The sequence below is a fragment of the Podarcis melisellensis genome (assembly GCF_964234715.1).
Source record: "Podarcis melisellensis genome assembly, chromosome: 6".
NCBI lineage: Eukaryota > Metazoa > Chordata > Lepidosauria > Squamata > Lacertidae > Podarcis > Podarcis melisellensis.
This window is the reverse complement of record NC_138538.1, coordinates 70,827,723-70,849,282: the sequence shown is the minus strand read 5'-3', so window position 1 is coordinate 70,849,282 and position 21,560 is coordinate 70,827,723. Positions and strand designations below refer to the sequence as shown.

Genomic DNA, 21,560 nt, shown 5'->3' with positions numbered 1-21,560 from the left:
ACGGTTTCGGCTTAAGAATGGACCTCCGGAACAAATTAAGTGTGTAACCTGAGGTACCACTATATTTCCCTTCCTCACTCCCACCCCCAAGCAATCCAATTAGGACACTCCACAGTGCCATTTGTTTTAATGGAATAGATTTTAGCATCTGCATACCTCTCCCATGGCCATTATTTAAGGCTTAAATGTGCTTGCAAAATAGAGGAAGTAATGTATAGGTCTCCGTTCTGCTTTCAGGAATGTTGGGCCACATCTTAAAAGATGTTTATCTCGAGTGTATTATTCAAAGAACAGTCATGCTGTATTCAGCAGTGAATTCAGTGGGGAAGTTACACAGTGATCTTATCTCAAGTTTGGAAAAATATCTGTACGACTTGTTTCCTTACTAATTTTCTTCCTTCTGGTTAAATTCATCTCTGTAAGCATTCCTGTTCCAAATATTTATTTTAAAATCTGAACCATTTCTTATTATTCATTATTTGGCATATATCCTTTGCCTCTGCAGCAGTTATCCGTTCTGCTGAAATGCTTGTTCTTGTCATTTTGGCACCTGTTTCTGAATTTTGAAAATGTGTCGTCCCCCCCCCCAAAAAAAACCAAACATAAAGCATAAAAGGGAATCTATTTAGTTTATAAAAACAGATTATTGGGGTCTTGCAGATTTAGCTTAAATAAATCACCATGTTTCAAGTGCTTTTGACTTACACAGTGTGAATAAATCAGTGCGCAAGAACAACAAGGAATGAATCAAAGCATCCAAGTTAGAAGGCAGATTTATATTATTTTCCCAACTTGCGTACTTTCTAATCAGCAAGGCTGCCTTGGTTTTGGATGCTTCAGGAGGGTGTATCTGCCAAACAGTTTGTTTTGCTGGCCTCGGAAAAACAGATTCATGAATTATATAAAACCCATTATGTTTTAGCAAAAATCCCTATCCCTATCGCTACGGTCATTAAATTTATCTGGCTCTCACTACAGCAGGGCTCGAGAAATTTCACTGCCAGGCTTAAGAACATAGCTGCAAAGTACTTTTATTTTAAAAGCAAGGCAACCTTCATTAGAGGCTATTTCCCCACCACCTGTTTCTTTCATACGCTGAAGAGAGAAAGAGGGGGAAGAAGGTACATAATTATTGTTCAACTTGTAGGCTACTTCTTGCAATTCCCAGAAATGGGATTCCATAAACAGCATTTTACACTGCTATTTAACATATGGGTTTAACATAAAGAACAGGGAGGTAAAAGTTAAAAAGAAAACTAGTACAAGAGGTTGGATACAAGGGGTTGTATATCAGAGACTCCCTGAAATTAATGGACATTGGTTCAATGGCTCTACTCCAAATACGTCATAGCTAGATGCAACCGAAGATCTGTGTGAGAGAGGTGATGGCTGAATGGCATTTTTAAATGACTTAGATTTCCCTAAATGGGGTGTTAGGGGAAGGGTAGTACCTCTGGTGGGGGATAAGTTATTCTCCTTGAGAGGTAGTTTGTCCACTTTTGGGCCTCACCCTGCACTCAACTCTCACCAGTGGTTCCTAGAAGCTCTCAACATGCGGCAGTGGGCACACCGGATAAACCAGGTGAGGGTAGCCGATGGGTCTCAAACCCTCTGTGCGTTAGGGACTTGCCCCCTGCATATGAAGACAAGTTCTGATTCCAACAGTCAAGAAGGTGGTTTCTGCACGCGCTGCAGAGGAAGGTGAGGGGCAGATGGGGCTCGTCAACCTGGGAAGGTAGCCCATCTAGGAAAAGGAAAACTCTGATACTAAACCTCCACTGCCTTGCGGGAGATCTTCAGGAGAAGAAACGGCTAAGGAGGAAATCCTACACAAATCCAGAGTGGAGACCCTATGATGGTGGGATAGTGTATACCTCCTTCCAGCAAGTCAAGGTGGCGCCAAGCATATTGCTTGTTGGGATATTCAGCTCCACCTTAAGAACAGACGTGTGGAATTGTTGTATGTCACATGTCTGTTTACATTCCAGCACAGCTTGCTGGGAACTTCCGTTTGTGTATAGCTTTTGCTGTCTTGCCTTGGACATGAAGGAGATCAGACATGTTTCCCTTTGTCCTGCTGTATGCTGAATAAACTGCAAGGAGATCAAGCCTATCCATTCTTAAGGAAATCAGCCCTGAGTGCTCACTGGAAGGACAGATCCTGAAGCTGAGGCTTCAATACTTTGGCCACCTCATGAAAAGAGAAGACTCCCTGGAAAAGACCCTGATGTTGGGAAAGACGGAGGGCACAAGGAGAAGGGGACGACAGAGGACGAGATGGTTGGATAGTGTTCTCGAAGTTACAAACATGAGTTTGACCAAACTGCGGGACGCAGTGGAAGACAGGGGTGCCTGGAATGCTCTGGTCCATGGGGTCATGAAGAGTCGGACACGACTAAACGACTAAACAACAACAACAAATATGCTCACATAGCTTCTCCTGCCACTTCTACTCTGCTGAGTAGCATGTCCTAGCTTCTGAAGCTCAGGTTGCAGATTCATGCTGCACCAAGGACTGGAGATCGCTCGGCACACCGGCCGGTGGGCTGGAGGCAGCTGGGGGTCTGCCAATTGCCCCCATTTCCTTGGTTGCGTTCCTTTCCTTTAGACCACATCAGGGAGGCCAAGGGAGGCCAAGGGAGGTGGGTCTTGTTGTTTAGACCTCCATCCTCACTGCCCTGGCTTGTGCCCCAGGAAGGTCCCCTTGGTGCTGCTAACGCAGCGGTCTGACTTCACCCCTAGAGGCGCACTCCATTGTCTCTCTCTCAAGACAGATGGATGCAACAACAAGATTTCCCTGCGATCAGATTTTTGATAGCATTGCTTACCTTAGCAAGATTAGTCGAAAGGTAAGCAAAGTGAGGGAAAGAGAGGGAGCAATTCAAAGTATGTCTTCATCAAGTTGGGCAACCCTGACTCTATGAGTAGCTCAGCTCAGGTACGGAAAGAGGGTTTGTAGGCCACCCAGTGTGCAAGCAGGAGGTTGACACTTGAAATGGAGGACAGAGAAACTGGAACCTAAACTGCAGCTGGTAGAAGGGACCACACTAGATCAGGTCAGGTTGTCAGCCCTGGCTGGTCCAGGAGTATCATACAGACCAATGTTACACACCACTGCCTTCATCCTCATCTGAAAATGGTTCTGAGGCCTAAATACACAGTCCATGACAGCGCCCACCTCAGGCCAGGAGGTTCCTGGCAGTACCATTTTATGGGCACAATATATGTCAGGTATTAGCTACCTAAAGGTGGGGAAACAGTTCTAAAATTGGCATGAACACCTTTGGGTTACAAGCCTACCCTCAGTCGTGTGTCACTCTTAGGATTCCCCTCTCTGCTCCCTTCTAGTGTTTTCAGCATGCTATTATACAGAGTGGGTAAAATAGCCTGCATAGAGAAAAATGCAATGAATAAAAGAACATATATACAGATCTGTAGCTCCTACAATAGTAGGCAGATGAAGCCTATTTTTCTTGGAAGGGTGAAAAAGAGACAGTGTTTTCTTTCATGTTCAATGGCAGACATCCTAAAGTCTAACCTCAAGCAGCACCCGTTCCTTCGTTCACTCATTGCCTTTCTGTCAAAAGATCCCTAAGCCAACTTATAACAGGTTGATAATAATATCAAGCGAAAAACAACCCACCAACCCAGCCCGCCTCCAACTTGCAAGTACTTTCTTATTAAAACCCCGAAGACCCCTATTCCCCCCCCCCACAAAGGGTAATGTTCTAGCTCTCATTGTTATGGAGAAAACAAAAAGAAGATAGCAAGATACTCTAAATCAGCATTTCCCAAACTTGGGCCTCTAACTGGTTTTGGACTACAACTCCCATCATCCTTAGCTAGAAAGACCAGTGGTCAGGGATGATGGGAGCTGTAGTCCAAAAGCAGCCGGAGACACAAGTTCGAGAAACGCTACTCTAAAGGTTCAAAGCAAACAAACCCACCGGAAAGAAAACGTCAAGATGTTTGCAAAACCGGTTTCTAAATCTATCCCAGTTTAGGTAGCATTTTCTCACTGAAGCGTTGTTATAGCATCCACGAGAATATTTACAGGAACAGAGAGGCGGTCTATTATGACACAGGGAACTTAATAGAAAAAGACATGGCACTTCCTGTCCTACAGCATCTAGACTGTCTCTCTGTGCCAAAACACCCAAGATGCTCTTTCACTTCTCCTTGCCTCTAGCACAATTTTAACATGTAAACACATCTACTGTGCACACACAAACTCTTTCTTTAAACTTCAAACAGAAATGCAGGAAGTTGCTGAGTTCTGACTCTTTTTATAGGGTGGGGCACCATCTTTTTTTGTTTTTTTAAGTATGCACACTGTGTTCCAACCATTTTCAAGAATATCACACGAAGGTCATGTTTTCCTTTGTCTACCTACCATAAACTTACAAAAGAATGCACACAGGCTGACATAAACACGTAATGCTTTCCTAGGGAACAGTTTATTCAGATTAAAATCTAATTCAATCTGGAATTAATTGTTCCAGCCCAATAAGATATATCTATATGGACAAGGAGCTTCTTACTGGCAGCATGCAACCAGTTCAGCAAGGCATGAGTTATGATTCCTTTAAACAGAGTAAGTGGGTTGTTTTGTTTCTGAACATGCTACTGACGGTCAATGCCTTTGCATGGCTGCTCCTCCTTCTAACCAGTGAAAAACAAGCCACAGTGAGGAAGAAGTCCCAAGTTTGGGTCTGGCATAATTCAAAAGGTTACTGAAGAGTTAGAGGGATAAATTATGCCCTTAAAAGCCCCATTTTAAAAACTCTTGTTTCTTACTTGCGATTTCCCTACAGTTTGGAGCCAACGGGTTATTCCCAGCTAAGTTATACTCAACAATAGACCCAGCAAAATTAATCAATTTACTCTGAGTGTGACTAACGTTGGATATGACTCAATATTCTTATGGTTGCTGGGCTAGGTTTTTTTCGCCTTATTTTTTTTCGCCTTTTTTATTTTTTAACTGCTGCTTCTGGTTCCATCCCTCCCTCCTCAGGGATTGTTTAACATATAAAAAACAAACATCTTTATACGGATATTTATCTCCTGACCTTCTAGACAGCTTACTAGAATTAAAGTCAGTTAACTATACACAGTAATATTCCATTAAAAAAAAGAAAAAGAGCAGTAAGACAAAATAGAAGCAGGCTCAGAAGATAAAGGAAATTATTTGCTAGGTAAAACAAAGGATGCACACACACACTATGGGTATACAGTGGTGCCTCAGGTTAAGAACTTAATTCGTTCTGGAGGTCGGTTCTTAACCTAAAACTGTTCTTAACCTGAGGTACCACTTTAGCTAATGGAGCCTCCTGCCGCCGCTGTGTGATTTCTGTTCTCATCCTGAAGCAAAGTTCTTAACCCGAGGTACTATTTCTGGGTTAGTGGCGTCTGTAACCTGAAGCATCTGTAACCTGAAGCGTCTGTAACCTGAAGCGTCTGTAATCTGAAGTGTCTGTAACCCGAGGTACCACTGTAACATTAAGAACATGGAGGTAAAAGTTAAGAAGACTAGCATGAGGGGTTGGATACAAGCTGTTGTAGATCCAACTAAGCCTTACTCAGAGGAGACTCACTGAAATTAATGAACATTGATTTCAATGGCTCTGCTCCAAGTATGTCTGGGCTAGATGCAACTGAAGATCTGTGTTAGAGAGATGACAGCTGAATGGCATTTTTAAATGACTTAGATTTCCTCGTACGTTTTACCATCCAGTGGAACACGGTCAAACAAACCTCCTGGACCACAGAATTTTGGACTTTTGGGGTGATCACTGAAAACACCCCTTCTGTTGTTTCCCATCAACCAAATAACTCTCCTGATCTGTTCACTGGCAAATACGCACTTGAGATTCAGCTATGCCCTCCATGACTTTAGAACCGTCAGCACCTTGGACAGCAACTTCCCCCCTCCCCCAAAAAAGGGGTGTTCAAAGAAAACACAAGGTCTTTGAGGATGGCACAGGCCTCTTTCTTGACATATGGCCCATGTCCTACACAGACATAAGCGTCAGGTAGGCGAAAGCATTTGCACCATCCCTATTAAACTGCATTGCAGGGTATTTGTTTCGACACGAGTATGTCAATGAACTCATTGGCACGCATGGAAGGTTTGTGCTGCGCCATACCTGCCGACAGGACTATCCTTCAACCTGCCATTTAGGTTAGCAGAAATCAGCAGAGGGATGGCACAGACATTACAGAAACTTGTGGACACAAGGTGAATCAGTGCCCAATATCGGGGAAAGCTCTCAGCCTACCCTAAGCACATAGCCCAGTAGCATATTGTTGGGTTCACCAGATTCTTCCGGTGCAATCTACTCTATTGACATTATTGGCTCACTTCCACTTTCAACTTACAGTACAAGTACTCTTGGTGTCGATACACAAAAGAGGTGCTTTTTTCCTCCCAACCCACTGATGCGCTGTAGCAACTCAGCAGGAAAAAGCAATCCTACTTAGGAATTCGTATTACACTGCAGCTCCATCTAAACTAAACTAAAATTAAGAGTTCATGGTTAAAGTATGCCCCAAATGGCAAGTTCTGTCTTATAGTGTCGAAATTTAGGCAGCATTATACATGGCCGGCCTTCAGGAAGTGCAAGGTTCTGCTGAATGATAAAAGGACTCCTTTGTAGCTGACAAGATGATGAATGAACACACACAGCCATGCAAGGCTACACTACCCACGCCTAAACAGCATTTCCTTCTTAGGCATGCATTAAATTAAAAGCCAGACCAACCAGTAAATGGTACTGTAATGGTTATAGGGGTTGCTCGTGCGTAAGTTGCCGCCACTCCTGGCTAGGTTACCTGGTTGAACCCTTTCTGTCTGGACAGCCCTTCACTTCATGGCTGTCTCAGTCGCTGGCAGAATCCGTCAGTGGGCGTTTCTTGAACTTCTTCCAGCAAAGAAGTTCTTTGACGCCAAGTCTCCTCCTAGTCTCCCTGCGCGGAAGTCTTCTGCGCAGAGAGGGTGTGGGCAGCGGAGTACCCGTGCTCTCCCCGCTGGTCTCCGGGGAAGAGTCCTGGAGCCTTCTCTCCGATTCCCCCATCTGCCCCCCTTCACCTCTGGTGTTACGCTGAATTCCTTCCCCAGCAGGTGGGCTGCCTCTCTCCTTGCTGGGACCCTCTCCAGCATCGCTCTGGAGCCTTGCCTCCGCCACTGGCTCCGATGGCAGTTCCCTGACAGGTACCCATCTTTATCCCATGAAAATACAAAATTGGAAGCGTCCAAATGACAAAATAGCTCCACGTTAAGACATTTTGTTCCTTTTGTACATCAGGGAATCCCCAAACTGTGCTACTATCCTAGGTTAAATTGACAGGATCTTTTGAGCTTCCCTGCATACAAGATGAACGTAAACACAAGCAGTTCAACAAAGCATGGCTAACTTTCTCCTTGGCCAGAGGCTGGGGAATCAAAGGACCATATGCCGCATGGCATGCTTGAAGCATGTCAAGAATGTAAACCATCTTCCAAGAAGTCAAAAGCCCACAATTCAAAATAAGTAAGAGAGAGCATGAGTGTGATATCAATAACCTGTAGCTTTATTCCACAACCCATGAAAAATAATGTTAACTGGTGGGTGGGACTAAGAGGGGGAACTTCTGTGCAATACACTTAGTCCAGAGACTGTGCCGATGTTCAATTTTCTATTTAAAAGACATATCAGTGTCTTATAACACTAGGAATAGGCTAATGACTCAACCTGGTGTCTTATGTAGGCAAGCAATTTACAGCCAAATTTAGAAGCATTTCATACCGGTAGCAAAAATATAAGCCCACAGATTTTATTTTAGCACCTGAGAAAAACAGATCTCCAGGCATTAAAATGAGTACAGTCGGACATTCTTGTAAGTTGGACTTGAATGTGCATGCTACAAAATTCAATGTGGTTTTCACCCAAGCAGTAGACTGGAGAAGGGAGGCTGCCTAGTCAAGCCTCTTCTTCAATCTCCTCTCCCCCTCCTTGAACAATCCAATAAAGACTTAGCAGCGCTTTGGCAAAGCCAAATATAGAGAACTATTTCGGTAACCTACGACGCAACATTTGACACAGAAACACCCCAGCACTATTGCATGCAGCTCAAAATGGTACAGTCATCTGCTCTTTGTGTAGACAAGCCCACAATAATAATAAAAATTCTGATACTTTTAACATCAGCAACGTATAAAACCCATAGGCACACTATGCATTTCTATCCAAACCTTCGAAAGTTACCGTATTTTTCGGTCTATAAGACGCCCCCATGTATAAGAAGCCTCCTATTTTGGGGGACTCAAGATTTAAGAAAACCCATGGCACTATCCAAGTATAAGACGCCTCCTGATTTTGGACATTATTTTTTAGGGGGAAAACCTTACTCTTATACACGGAGAAATACAGTACATCCTGTCTGCTGCTGGTATAGTTTGAGGGGCAAGCAAGAGTTGGGGACTCATTCAAAGAACCAACTTTCCCCATCATTCTGTGACAGGAAGAATACGCTATGTGATACAAAATGTCATAAACATGCCATCTGCTCCCAGAGATTCTCTGTTAATTCCAAAAAGTCAAATTTGTGCCTAAGAGATTTCTAGGGTAAACAGAGCGTTCTTTGGGTAACTGGGCAATATAGTAGTTTTTGCACCCAATTTATTTCATTTATTCTTTAAAAACCATGTCAGCCTGTGCTGGGAGAACTACCTCCAGCAAATCTGGTTCGATAAGCTTCTGTCAGGCATGGAAACTAGCAACAGGTGCCTCAGTAATTATTTTGCTACTGACACTTTTGACTTTTGAGTAGAGATGTACAGCCTGAAGTTTTCAAGGCAAGCTTTCCAAGTAGCTCCTGGTGGTCTGAATCCACACAATCACTGGACTTTGCTTTAAATCCTGCTTATAAGGTCTTCACTAGTAACCAGAGGTGGGAGAGAATTATTCCACTCAGGTTAGCCCCGTAATGGGGACACCTGAGTCAGCGGTAGCAGTCACATGTCACAAGAGGCAACGTGCTTTATGCAACCGCTGGCAAAGAGGCAGAGAATTATTAATTAATGGGAAAGGTTGTGCTCATACAGCTTGCATGAGATGCATCTAAAGTGGGTTAAAAGCTCTAGCTGTCCAATGTGAAAAGTGACCAGTGAAAAATATTGCTACTTTTATAACCAGCAGCTGGGAATAGAAAAAAAAATAGCCTAGTCATCCCAAACCATCACATGGACCTCTGCATGCACGGAAATGAAAGATGAAGATTCAGGTTATTGGGGCGTTAGAAATCACAAAGGTGCAGAACTGCAAGACAAACATTTACACAGGAAAAGAAAGCTAAACGAAAGTTCATCCTGCAATAGCTGGCATATCTGATCCCTGTGCTAACCCCAAAACAAGTGAACAGTGTTAGAATATCAGATATATAACCTAATTGCCAAATAGCACCTTAAATCTATGTTATGGTCACCACAATGGAATATCTAGATGCCTTTTCCCCCATTGAGGTTTATTATTATTATTATTATTATTATTATTATTATTATTATTATTATTATTATTTCATTTCACTACTATACCGCTTTATATTTTAAAGAACAAATCTCAAGGCTGTTTACAAGACATTGAAACCTTAAATAAAACAATCCACAACGGTCGCAACTGGACCCGTGCCAGTTGCAAAATGCGCCTAGCACCTGGCTAATTTCTAACACTGCAAGTGACTAACCTGTAAAGCAGTGTTCCCCAACCTTGGGCCTCCAGCTGTTTTTGGACTACAATTCCCATCATCCTTGACCACTGGTCTTGCTAGCGAGGGATGATGGGAGTTGTAGTCCAAAAACAGCTGGAGGCCCAAGGTTGGGGAACACTGCTGTAAAGGACTCACAAAGGACTTTCCATGTGTACCAGAGATATGCCAGCATTTGCTATGGAGAGGCACATTTCTAAACATGCCATGGACGTGCACCAAGAGAAAAACACCCCAAAGACTGCCTCCCTCTCAATTGAATCTCCCCCACTAGTATTTCAGAATATTCTCTCCCTGCCCCCACCCCACTTCACCTTTTTACAAGTTAGCCAAAGCAAATGCCCATCCACACTGCATAAAACGCGAAGCAACTTTTAGAGGTGGTTTGAATGCAACATGCCAGGCATAATAAAGCGCGGCTTATCAAATGATCATTTTGTGTGATTAGCAAACAGATATAAAACCACAGTTCTCCGTTTGGGGCACAGTGGTTGAAAGACCAAAGAGCTGGCGCCAAAGCTCACTTCCAGCTGGATAAACAATAGTTAATTGAGCCATAAACACTTTGACTAAAACAACCCACGGGACAATGATGGATGGGAGTTTTTGCAGAGTCTTCTGCGGTGTAGTCTATTCCATCTTCTTATACGTCCCCCAATTGCACATTAAGAGGCAGGTAAATATTTAACTACCAAATAAACTCTAGCATTTTGGAAGAAGGATGCAAGTTAAATCAGTATTGTGTGGGGTATAAGCAAAATTCGAGGAAGGTGATAGATGGAAAGGCTGTGCCTAATTCAGCAATAATTTCAGCCAACAGAACCCCGCTTGCAGATTACAAACCTCATTTTGCTTTTTACATCAAAATCTCACCCACAGAGCTCTCTTAACAGCAGCTAGTCACTAGGTAAGAAAACTTTTCAAACTGCGGGACGAGATAACCCTGTACAGAATGTCATCTCACAGGCAACTAGTGTTAGAAACTCAGCTATATAAGTTAGGCTGGGGCTGCCCTGTTCAAAAAGTAAATCTACACTTCTGACATGGGTTGCCCAGACATTTAAGCGAGCTCTGCCCAGACACTGTTTCTGACGGCCAAAACCGGGCAGTGTCCAGGAAATGTATAGCACCCCTAGGGGCCAAATGGCTCCTTAAAACCAAGATTAAAGGTAAAGGTAAAGGGACCCCTGATCATTAGGTCCAGTCGCGGACGACTCTGGGGTTGCGGCGCTCATCTCGCTTTACTGGCCGAGGGAGCCAGCGTACAGCTTCCCGGTCATGTGGCCAACATGACTAAGCCGCTTCTGGTGAACCAGAGCCGTGCACGGAAATGCCGTTTACCTTCCCGCTGGAGGGTTACCTATTTATCTACTTGCACTTTGACGTGCTTTCGAACTGCAAGGTTGGCAGGAGCAGGGACCGAGCAACGGGAACTCACCCCATCGTGGGGATTTGAACCGCCGACTTTCTGATCAGCAAGCCCTAGGCTCTGTGGTTTAACCCACAGCGACACCCGCGTCCCTAAAACCAAGGTTACATCTGCCAAAACAGAATGTCTAGCTGCCATTTTGGGCCAAAATGACTCTAGAGCCTTTTTTTTTAAAGAAGGATGGACTGACTGTGATTGATTCTCAGTAAAACATCTGGCTAGTTCAGGCGACAACCTTGAGCTAGATTAAGAGCTTTGAAGACTTAAAGATGAAAAGGCACTTTGTCCAGTGACAGTCCACATATATATTGGCCTGTTCTGACCTCTTTTTATTAATGGCGACACGGACCATTCATAACATAAGAATATGCTTCGCAACTGTGAGCAGGGCAGTGGGGTTGGGGTAAGTGAAGGCAAGCTAGAACAATTACCGTATTTTTCGCTGTATAAGACGCACCAGGCCACAAGATGCACCTAGTTTCTGGAGGAGGAAAACAAGAAAAAAAATATTCTGAATCTCATAAGCCAGAACAGCAAGAGGGATCGCTGTGCAGTGAAAGCAGCAATCCCTCTTGCTGTTCTGGCTTCTGGGATAGCTGCGCAGCCTGCATTCGCTCCATAAGATGCATACACATTTCAAAATGGCTCAAGAAACAAAAAGGATCAAAATGAGCACAGTGCTGTTTGTGACAACTCAGTCTTCATCCCTATAGGTTTGCTTAACACAGAAACAGTCAATTTCCTCATACCACCACCCCCAAACTTCTCCCCCCAATTTTTTTGTTTTGTTTAAGTCTAAAGTGTATATGCAGTCTAAGAAACTTTGATGTAAGGAACCCTCTAGTACTCAAAAATTACTTCTATAAAACCAAAAACGTTATACAATAGTACCTCGGGTTACATACGCTTCAGGTTACAGACTCCGCTAACCCAGAAATAGTACCTCAGGTTAAGAACTTTGCTTCAGGATGAGAACAGAAATCGTGCTCCGGAGGCGCAGCAGCAGCAGGAGGCCCCATTAGCTAAAGTGGTGCTTCAGGTTAAGAACAGTTTCAGGTTGAGAACAGACCTCCAGAATGAATTAAGTACTTAACCCAAGGTACCACTGTAGTGTTTGAAATTAGCCAGGTGCATTTTGCACCTGGCTTTCGACCACCTGTGACCAAGTGAAGATGTCTGGGCACCAGGATAGTGCCTGAGGTCTCCACCATCTGGAGGTGCATGCCTAGAGATCATTGGATCGGGACTGTTTTCACACGGTAATCCCCCATTCTGTAGAATTCTATCCGTTCTATTTTACCTGCACAATAGGAGTGACTTTCTGGAATCAAATTTCTTTTTCTCTACAGCTTGTGCAGGAGCAGTCACCATGAAGAAAAACGGGTCGGAATAGGCCGATATATACGTGGACTGTCCCTGGATCAAGCGACTTTTCTTCTTTAAGTCCTCAAAGCTCTTAACCTAGCTCAAGGTTGTCCTCTGAAGCAGCCAGATGTTTAACTGAGAATCAATCGCAGTCAGCCCATCCTTTGAAAAACAAGAGGCATCTTGCCCCAAAGTGGCAACCAAGGACATTCTGTTCTGGCGACTGTAACCTTGGTTTTATTTAACTATTTGGCACCTAGCTTATTTATCTGAGTTGCTAACACTACATGAGAGGAGGAAGGGAGAGTTCTTGTTGGGAGCTTTATTTCCTACCCATGATCATGAGATTACAGACTTGAGATTCCCACTAGGTCATGTAACCTGGACCAGAGCCAGCACGTTTTACCCTAATATACTTACTGCGTAATCCTCTAAATGCTTACTCAGAAGAAAATCCCACGGTGTACAAATGGTGCATGTTCCCTAGAATAAGCATGTTAGCATGGCGGCCTTAATTTGTGGGACAGGGATGGGAACTTCCCTTGCATAATCAGAAGACGTTTATTTTCTTGTAGCTTTAGCAAATGAAAGCCTGTCTCGGTGATAAGCTATTCAAAGCAAAGCCCGCTGCCAAGGTTGCTTCCAGGAATGGGGTCAGGAGAAAACGGTGCAAATCAACAAGGCCTCCAAGATTTAAGGTCAGGCTCAAAGAAGAACCTTGTTGCTGAACTCATTCTCACCTCTCTTCCTTTATATTCCTTTTCCAAGCCACACAAAAGACCACAGCGGTAGATTTTGCTAGCTGCATCATCTGCGATCACACTCGCACATGGTTTTGGTGCATGAAATAACACAGACAATCAATATTTTTTAAAAAATAAGATAAAATTGCAGGACACAACTTACATAAACAACAGGACAGACAGGATAGCCAGAGTGGCAAATAATCAAGATGCCTCTGTCACAGTCATTAAAACTTGCGTAACTGACCCAATAATACGTTTTTCTCCAAGCTTTGCATCACATCTTATGAAACTTCCTGTCATTTTCAAAAGGGTGGGAAGAGAAAATTTGACAACGAAAAGGGTAATCTGCTAGTTGTTTGTTGGTTCCAATTGCTCCAATTGTCCCAATAGGGTGATCCGGACAAAGGAAAGAAATATATTGGGTTTGGGATTTTAAAACTACTTTTAAATTTAAGAATCTCAAGATGTGATCATTTTCCTGTAACAGTGCATCACAGAATATATACTTGCAGGACCTGTAAAACGTGTGTGTGTGTGTGTGTGTGTGTGTGTGTGTGTGTGTGAGAGAGAGAGAGAGAGAGAGAGAGAGAGAGAGAGAGAGAGAGAGAGACTGTTATTTGCCTGGATTTTATAATGGTAGAAGACTCAAAAGGATGTTCAGGGAAACAGGTAACTGAGGCTAGGATTACTGAGATTCTAAAACCCTGCACAATTTAAAATTACAAAAACAAGAGCTTAGGTATTCTGAAATACTACCGTCGTAACTATTAACAGCAGGCTATCTGGCCTTCCTTTTGAGAAAGACAAAACAGAACAGTTTCACTGCTATCCAAAGTATTTACATCCTGTTGCAGCTTCTGCTTTGTTTGGACAGTTTTCTGTATATGATCTTTCTCTCTCTCTTTCTGCCTGTCTCACACAAGTTCAAATCCAGCAAGTCTTTATACCATGGGCAGAAATAGGCAACGAGCTTTCTGTATGAACCGCAATTCATTCACACATGCATACACACACACACACACACAGTGCAGAGAAAATCACACAGGTCAATTGTCCTGATTATTTTAAAAAATAAAAAATAAAAAACCCACCACTTTTCCTAACTTCAAAACAAGCTTAAAAAAGGTAAAGGTAAAGGACCCCTGACAGTTAAGTCCAGTCGCAGACGACTCTGGGGTTGTGGCACTCATCTCGCTTTACTGGCCAAGGGAGCCGGCGTACAGCTTCTGGGTCATGTGGCCAGCATGACTCAGCCGCTTCTGGCGAACCAGAGCAGCACACGGAAACGCCGTTTACCTTCCTGCAGGAGCGGTACCTATTTATCTACTTGCACTTTTTTGTTGTGCTTTTGAACTGCTAGGTTGGCAGGAGCTGGGACCGAGCAATGGGAGCTCACTCCATCGCGGGTATTCGAACTGCCGACCTTCTGATCGACAAGCCCAAGAGGCTCAGTGGTTTAGACCTCAGCGCCTTTAATGCTGGCATTCCTTATCTTCAAATCATGCTGTGCCCCTCAAAAACTAGTAAAGCATAAGTCCCAATACTTGTACTATCTGCAGAAAGTTAGGCTACCCACCTTTCTCTTCAACAAGACAGTTAGTTACCTAGCGACTGAAACACACCCATATGCCCTGCCAGGATCAAATTCTGCCTTCCGCTGAGCACCTTTATAGTATACCCATACACTTCCAGCTGCAAATCACAGAAGAGGCAAGAAGCCAAGACAACATTGCTGTCGTCCCCCCCACTTAGCCTTATTGCTTTTCTCCCACCAGAAGTGCCCATTAGAAGTACCAGCCATTAGGCATTCCAAGTCAGAAGCCACCATTTAACTCTACAACTACATTTCCTTTCGGAATAGCTTTGGAGGTCACTGAAGAAGCACACCAGACAATGGAGCACAACAAGACCCATTTCCACACAGCGTTTGAAATTAGCAGGGCGCCAGGCGCACTTTTGTGCCTAAGGATTCTCCATTGACGAGCACCTCCCAAAGTCTGGGTGCCATTTTTTTGCGCCTGGCTGACACTCAAGGATTACTGAAATATACAGTGGTACCTCGGGTTAAGCACTTAATTCGTTCTGGAGGTCCGTTCTTACCTGAAACTGTTCTTAACCTGAAGCACCACTTTAGCTAATGGGGCCTCCTGCTGCCACCTTGCCGCCGGAGCCCGATTTCTGTTCTTATCCTGAAGCAAAGTACTTAACCTGAAGCACTATTTCTGGGTTAGCGGTGTGTGTAACCTGAAGTGTATGTAACCTGAAGCGTATGTAACCTGAGGTACCACTGTATGTGCTTTGAAACCTCAGGGTATATGTTAAGGACAGACAATATATTAAGGAGTTTTAACAACAGAGAGTAGAGTGTTTTGAAAACTGAAGTGTGGTACCAATATTTTTATTGTCAACACCAAATTAAACATGTATTCTGATAAAGACGTGATATTAACAATGTGTCACTTACGTGAATTGCGTATTAGTTCATGCTTATCGAAATAATAAATAAAAAGTGTTGCCGACCCCCACAAATGGCGACTAGATATTCTGTTTGGGCGCCAACCCAGTCCCAGGAGCCATTTGGCTCCTAGCTTTTCTAGCCCAGTTTCTAACACTGCTTCCACATTGAACCAAGGGTGCTGCTTGCTCAACAGGGAAGTTGTGCTGGCTGTACACACAGATACAACCTGAGCAGCTTCCTCCACACAAAGTGTTCCCTCCGAGTGTTTATAAGCAGCAGAAGGCAGAGACATTTCAGAGGACTGTGCTCCTACAATAACGTCCCAAGCCATTCGCAGAAACAACTAGCTTGCCTGCCTAGGTGCAACTTACAAAACAACAACAACGGTTTGCTTCCGTCAGGGGAACTCCCAACAAGCCTCCCTGCCCTATGTGCAAAAAAGGCAGCAAAGGTACAAATTACTAGCTACATTCCAGAATATCGCCTTGTTATCTACAAGCTCAAAACAGTTCTTATGGGACGGAGCTTATCCTGCAAAACACACAATAGCTGAAGAAGTAAAGATAAATAAACGCCGCATAATTGATCTCCAGAGCTTCCAATGAAACAGCAAAGTTCACTGCAGGTTCTGTGAACAAAAAGGCAGCGTTTTTCAAAACCTGGAAATCTGGAGAAAAACGAAAGAAGCCTCAGAGGTGGAACACGAGAATGCGGCTCAGCGGCTACCCTCCCCCTAAGATCGACTTTTCTGCCTCTTAAATCTACTCCCTCTTTACTTACCTTCAGCTGTAAAAAAAAGGAAAAGGAACGGACCACTGTTCCTTCATTTTTCTCCAGCTGCCTTTTAAAATGTGGGATTATAGAGATGAGAATGCTCAAAGCTTTAAACCTGGTTTTGTTTAGGATTATCGTAGCTCTCCCTACTCCCAAAGGGTCTTGTTAAAAGGCCAAGCCAGGGCATGAAGATTGTAATAATGATGGTGATTAATCTGGAATCCTCAAACCATCCAACTTATTAATTTTTTTGGGGGGGGGCAGGAATTTCTAACCTGTCCTACTCCCAAAGGGGTAGAATAGCTAGCACCACTTAAAATAGCATATCTATCCAATATACTGCAGTATATTAAATTCAGAATTAGCTCATACGATTATGCAGGCATAAGATGGTATAGCCACATGATTATATAGGTATAAAGGTAAAGGTAAAGGGGCCCCTGACCATTAGGTCCAGTCATGACCGACTCTGGGGTTACAGCGCTCATCTCGCTTTATTGGCTGAGGAAGCCGGCGTACAGCTTCGGGGTCATGTGGCCAGCATTACTAAGCCTCTTCTGGCGAACCAGAGCAGTGCACGGAAACACCGCTGGAGCGATACCTATTTATCTACTTGCACTTTGAGGTGCTTTCGAACTGCTAGGTTGGCAGGAGCAGGGACCGAGCAACGGGAGCTCACCCCGTCGTGGGGATTCGAACCGCCAACCTTCTAATCGGCAAGTCCTAGGCTCTGTGGTTTAACCCACAGTGCCACCCACGTCACACATATATATAGGTATATGTTGCCTGAAGAGCATTCTTTTTAAGCCTACGTGTTGTGATCCAGCCCCAGAACTTGATTAAGTATGTTAGCCGCAATCTAGAAGATGCAAAGGTGGTTGTGTTTTCAAATTCATTGTGAAATATTTGCATTTGGTGCTTATGATCACAGCAACATCTTTGGGAAAATACTTCTTTTCCCCTCCGGGGTCAACACGTATCCTAAACATTGTGTGAATAGCCACACCTCCAAAACCATCCCAGTTACAGATCTTCCAGGCTCAGCCTGGAGAACTTTTGCAATCACTCAGAATCCTAGTCTACATGCCCTCGTATTATCAACTTGACACGTGAACGGCACAGCTATGAGTTCCAGTCACTTGATGGATTCGTCAATGAGGACCACTGATATGGCCTCACTGATCTTGCAAAAGACCTCCACAGTTTGGCAGACTTGACTGCATTCTGACGGAGTCTCACAGAAGAGATTTTATCTGGCCACTCTTCAGGAATCTTCCCAGCAGCCCACCATGTTATTACTAGCACCAAATTCTTTTCCAGGGCCAGAAGCTGAGAGAAGGGGTGAGTGTGGGGGAGGTTGGTGCTGACCAACCCATCTTCATGCACCCTTCTCCACTGGGAGGGACAGCAAAACCATACATGGTCTTGTTCTGTTATATTTATATCCTGCTTTTTGGCCCAAAGGTCTGCAAAGTGGTGATTGGCAGGACCGTGGCAGAAAACACTAAGATGATGGGGGAAAGGAGAAATGAAAGTTTAGAAATTAGAGGGAGGAGCTGCTTTAACAATGCAGAAACAACAGAAACCACGAAAGCTCTCTTCGCAAAGGTGCAGGCTCCAGGCAGGAGTTAAAAACAAGGAGCAGCAGTCATCTGAAGAAAGGGTATTGACTTTTTGGGTGGGTCTGCCTGCTGGTTCAGAGCAGCAGTTCTTGCCTGGTTGAGTTTGGTCCTCAAGGAAAGTCCTGGCAGGCCAGCAGTGTTCGAAACTCCCATTGTTCCAGGCACATTTTGCGACAGGGAATTCCATCAGCGCGAGAAGTTTCTGAGCTCGGGGCGCAGTACTGCGCCTATGATTTCCGATTAAAACTGCAGAGTGGAAGGAAAGGAAGACCTTTTTCTGCCTCCCCACTTCCAGCTACTCTCTGAAGACTGGATAAGAGACCCTCTTAAGAATATTGAGGGGGTGGGCAGGAGAAGGACTAAACCCTGTGAAAATGAACATAATATTTTAGCTGCAGTTCATTCATTTTCAGCTTTGTATTCTTACTATTAAAAAGTGTTCCTAGAAACTCCGTTGTTTAAGGTGCCATTTAGCTCCTAGATTTCAAATCTCAGTTTCTAACACTGCAGGTCAGATACAGTAATTGGAGTCTTTCATTTCCTATAGAAAATAGCTAAAGGTAGAATAATAAGGTAAAGGGACCCGTGACCATTAGGTCCAGTAGTGACCGACTCTGGGGTTGCGGCGCTCTTCTCGCTTTATTGGCCGAGAGAGCCGGCGTACAGCTTCTGGGTCATGTGGCCAGCATGACTAAGCCGCTTCTGGCGAACCAGAGCAGCACACGGAAACGCCGTTTACCTTCCCGCCGGAGCGGTACCTATTTATCTACTTGCACTTTTACGTGCTTTCGAACTGCTAGGTTGGCAGGAGCTGGGACCAAGCAACGGGAGCTCACCCCATCACGGGGATTCGAACCGCCGACCTTCTGATCGGCAAGTCCTGGGCTCTGTGGTTTAACCCACAGCACCACCCGCGTCCCCAAAGGTAGAATAACTATAGTTTAAAAGCTACTCACAAGTAGACTGGGCATGTTTATTATCTTCACTGACATGTGGGCAATCGCGCCACCAAAAGAGGTCATCCCCCGCCCCCTGACTCACTGTAAAACTCAAAACAGATTTAAGTATTCCCCCCCCACGACCAAAGTAATTTCCATGTACACACCCTTAACACTCTTGAATTACAGAGTACGGCCAGGCATCTGCTTTCTTCCACAATTCCAGATGTTTAAGAAGATTTGTTACAAACAAACAAAAAAGGAACTGGGAGTTCTTTTTCAGAAGTGTTTGGCACGCCATAGTTCCAGCCGGAACTCTAGCTTAAAGTTGCTCTTGGGGACAGGATGAAAATGGACAGGCTGTGATGAACAGATTCTTTGGTGGGGGGGGGGGAGAATCAAAGCAGCTCTTCCCAGAAAAAAATGGCAACCCTGCTATCAGTTAACTTTCTGCATGCCTGCTAGCTGTTAAAAGCAGAGGAGCCCTGATGTCAAAGAAGCTGATAACTCTGCCAGATCAAGGAATGCAATCCAACTAGGCCCCACTGATTTTAAATGCAGTCTGTCAGGCTAGACTGCAACCTACAAACCTTGCTTGCACAGAGGAAAACTAGGAAGTAATTTCCACTAAATTCAATGGGATTTACTCCCAAGTAATTGGGTATAGGGTTGCACCCTTTGCTATCTCTCTGCACACTCTAGTGCTGCTTGGGTAGACAATTGCTAATGATTTACTGTTAGTTAACTTCTGCAACTACCACAGCTAACATTTTACCCGCCCCCAGTGGGGAAAATGCAGTAAAATGTACGTTCACTGCCCTTAAGATTCATCTGCAATTATGGGCACCCCGATTAACTTCTGCTGAAATGACAGTTGCAAGATTTGGAATTGGCTATAATAGTCTCCATCTCCATTCACCCTTATGTGCTACAAGATAGTTTGCACAAGGAAACTTATCCCGGACAATGTTTTAAGAGAAGAAATAAGGTGAGATTTTAAAAATGAGAAAATATAGCCGAAAGAAAAGGAAAGTTGTCACCAGGAAAGTTATCGGAAAAATAACTCGGTGGAGAGAAGACAAGTAAAGTATGTCCACAATTTTATTCAGGTAAAAACCTATTTTGGTGCTAGAACATTATATAAGCAACTACCGATCCACCCAAAATAATTGTCGTCACCACGAGTTTTTCCAGAGAAAACAGCATGAAATGTCTGTTCATAACACAACCTTACATCAGTTGTTCTAAAATGCAATTGGGGGTTTTATATATATATATATCTGTTCCTTGTTTGTTCTGTTTACTAACATCACACACTCAAAACAAAAGCTCTCTGTACAAAAACAGATTAATAGCACCAATTAACCCCTGGGTTTGGAAACCCCTGGGCAAAAACATGCCCAGTGATGCTTCCCTCAATTCCTATTTAAGTGCAAAGAAAGGGGGTGGGGGCTTGTTCCGTGACCCCCCCCCAACTCAGGCCTTGCTCACCTATATAAAGCACTCACACCTTGCCAATCGCCACTCAGCTCTGCCAGATTACAAGACAGCTTGCAAAAGTCTGCAAATGGAGGAGACCAGGCGAACTGTTGAGGCATCACTCATTGCAGCAACATCCTAGCAAGCATCAAAACACGGACCCTTGTTTACTGCAGTTAGTGGCATTACTGGCATCTTATATGGAGCTGTATTCCACCTTCCGAATAGTGCTGCCCCCTCCAACCAAACTCCATTGATATATGGCATACGTGTATTAATAATAATAATAATAATAATAATAATAATAATAATAATAATAAATATCAAGGGCTTTAGAATAAATGTCAGGCTGGCTTTTGTTTCTTGCAACTCTAACAGGACAGGATGCAAATAGGGAGCGGGGGAAGAGAGCCCTCCCACACCCTCAAAGAACTTTGCACCGGAAAACCTCCTCCTTTGAAATGCACCATCACACACACCAAAAAAATATTAGAGAGAAACACACTCAACCTGCCGGGTTGTCTTTCCTTCTGCACCGCTTGACGGGGAAGAGGTGGCCAAGGCGATGGCAGGCCCTCGCTCCGCACCCACCCACCCCGCTTTTGAAAATAAAAATAAAAATGAAATGGATTACGATCTGGGGGGTGGCGGGAGCAAAGGGCAGCCGCGGCGCCTGCTCTCCTTATTCTCCCAAGCGGCCCTCGCAGCTCGGCGCCGGTCGCCCTCCTCCGGCCCGAGCCGGTTCGCCCCGGTGCTGCACGCGATTCCCCTCCCCGGCCGGCAGCATCGTCCTCGGGGGGCTGCGCGGGCGCGGGAACAAAGGACCGGCGGCGGCGGCGGCGGCGGCAGCGGCAGCAGCAGCCGGCGCTCGCAGGCTGGAATAAGCCGGTCTCGGGGAAGCAGGCTCATTGCGAAGCCCCCATGGAGGACAACGGCGCGCCGCTCCCGAGCCGGGCTGTGCGTCGGGGGCGCGCCGATGGGCGGCGCGCGCGTGTGTGTGTGCGCGCG

At 44.6% G+C, this 21,560-nt stretch overlaps 1 protein-coding gene across 5 annotated transcripts in view; it reads right to left on the bottom strand.

Annotated features, from left to right (window-relative positions):
• Positions 1–21,560, bottom strand: part of LRRC8D (leucine rich repeat containing 8 VRAC subunit D) — a 90,861-nt gene that overhangs the window by 35,891 nt on the left and 33,410 nt on the right. Inside the window, exon 1 of one of the 5 annotated variants that reach the window (XM_081914163.1) lies at positions 21,058–21,503. The exons of 2 other annotated variants lie outside the window; for them this stretch is intronic. The gene's annotated coding sequence lies outside the window, so the exon portion shown is untranslated. Of the gene's footprint in view, positions 1–21,057; positions 21,504–21,560 lie in introns of those variants that run through there. 2 more of the 5 variants (XM_081914162.1, XM_081914165.1) reach the window with 2 other exon arrangements.